The sequence below is a fragment of the Arachis ipaensis genome, chromosome B09, assembly GCF_000816755.2.
Source record: "Arachis ipaensis cultivar K30076 chromosome B09, Araip1.1, whole genome shotgun sequence".
In the NCBI taxonomy this organism is placed as follows: Eukaryota; Viridiplantae; Streptophyta; class Magnoliopsida; order Fabales; family Fabaceae; genus Arachis; species Arachis ipaensis.
This window is the reverse complement of record NC_029793.2, coordinates 136,118,111-136,120,768: the sequence shown is the minus strand read 5'-3', so window position 1 is coordinate 136,120,768 and position 2,658 is coordinate 136,118,111.

The following is a 2,658-nucleotide window of genomic DNA, read 5'->3' as shown; positions in this document are numbered from 1 at the left end:
AGAATAACTAACTTTTATATATAATAATATTTAATAGTATAGTATGTTTTGTAACAATGACTAAAAACATTAATTCAAATGAGCAAAATTAACCTAGGTTTATCGTCCGAATTTCAAATCAGAATTAGGTTCATTATCTTGGGACTCAATGCAGATGAAGTCCACGTGTCCCATCTCAAATCGGCTCAAATTGAATTTCTGTTGTTAGTTAGAGGTGATAATGGATGTTCGTATGGACGCGGCAGACTTTTATTCCCGTCCTTTACTCCTATTTTTTTTTAAAAAAAATACCCTTTGTCCCCTCTACATTTCTGTCGTAAGTCCCTCTTTAATTATTCCCTTAAGGAATACAGATGCCATAGTTATCTATAGATATTTTTTTAATTTTCTTTTAAATAAAAAAGTCATAATATAATAATCATAAAATAATTAATTCAATATAATTCAACACAATTCATAATATATTCATTATAATAAATAACATTTCAAAAAAAAATATAGAAACATCTTTTAATAAATTACATAACATAATTTTTTGGAACGAAACTAAATGATGTAGTGACAAACTTAAGAGGCAAAGAAAGTGAGTTAGAGAGAGATGCAAAATCAAGACTAAGGATGTGTCTAAAAAATAAGTGTTGGAATTGGAGGCAAGAATTAAGGTTACTAAATTAAAAAATTACATATTAGGAAAAATCTGTAATTTTATATTCGCGTTGTTTTAACAGGTCTTATAGAGAGGGTAACTATGTCCCCGTCCCCATCCATTTCATGTGGATAGGTTCTCCCACCAATGAAAATTTGAAATATTTTCATTAAGTTCCAAATCGCGATTAATCCCTACGAATATTCATTTGGCTGTCTTTTTTTATTATCATTCCTATTGCTAGCATTTGTCGGTTCGCGACGTAGAATTATACCAGCCACTTAGTCAATTCTTAGATAACCAAAGTTCAAATTATATCATTCTCATAAAATTACATGTATCTTATTATAACAATATTAATCGATAATAAATGTTTAAATACTAAATAAGTCACATTTTTCATATATGTATATAACAATGATTAATATCATATTTTATAACTTGTGAAATCATATTATAAACTATTGATAAGTTTGAATTATAAATATAAAATAAAAAAATTTAACTATAAATTTAAATAGCCTTATCTTAAAAACGGTATAATTTAATAAATTTTTTTCAATTTCTATACTAATAATATTAATTCTTCTAATTTTTTTAGTCTATGTTCCCTAAGATATTGTTCCGTTAGAAATATTCAATTACATAAATACTATCTACTTCGTTATACAACAGTCCAGAATCTTAATTACTTGGCTTCTAAGCCGAGGACCTCTACATTTTTAAGAATGTGATGAAATTTCTTTATCTATATCACCATGTTACAGCAAAATACACCAACCTCTAAATGGAGATCGAAATCAATAACCAAATAGATGGAAAAAAAAAAGAAAAAAAAGTCAAATACATGAATGTCTACCTACCATGATACATAGATAAATGTGGAAGTACAATTACGCAAGAATTTTTCTAAGCCGAAATTCAAAATTCACCTATCCATTCTGTCAATCAAACAACATATTCGAGCGTCACAGTCTCTATAAGTCGCCACGTAGACTTTCGAACACCTAAAAAGTCCTCATTTTTTTTAGTGTAAGTCATGCAAACCTCCCAGTTCATAGACTTCACCATACTCTCAAATTCATTAATTACCTCAGCAGTGTCTCGAACAATAAGCATACTTTCGAGTCTCAAAATCCGATCAATTTTAGCCACAATAATTTGAAAATTGCACCTAAAAGACTAATAAATATATTAGCAAAATGACACAGATAATTATTGTTTGTTGATATGATCTGACAAACTATTAGTTTTGATTAATGAAAAATGAAATAATTATACACACATTTTTTTGAGTCTTGAAAACAGATAATCTGCATGGAGGAGATCGTAGAACTTAGGTAAGTGCTAAACGATTTACACCAATCATGATACATGCCAAAAAGATCGCGTTCATATGTAATAGAAAGTGTATTTGGAGTATCTACTGAAACCACATTCATGACCTAAATATTCAAATCTTTCATAGCTGCAGCAAACCTGGAGACTAAAAATAATTATAAAACAAAGGTAGTGACAACGATACATTTATATAATTCGGATTAACATTTCAAAAGTGATTTTTTTTACCCTTTGTAAATTGATCTTATATCCATAACATTTTAAATATTTGACCATTAAATTTCCATCCCAACACGTTTTCAGTGTTCATAGTCCATATTAAAATTGTCAGGGACATGCTTTTCATAAACTCCAACTTAAGAACTTGTCAACATGGTCTATGAATACTTCATGGTTAACATATTATATATAGCTCCGAGTGGGAGTTGGATGGTCTGGTGGCTTGTATCCACGATAAGTCAATAGTTGCTTCTTGCCATGACGTCTCATAGGAAGAAAAAAATTTGTTGTAAAAACTATCCAATAAAAGAGTAATTGATAAAAAATGAGATTCTCTTCTAGTATATATGACCTTTTATAGTGATAAAATAAAAATAAAAGGAATAAAATTTTATATTTTTGTATTAAAAATAGAATTTAATATTTATCCTAATAAAATTAAATAATAGATT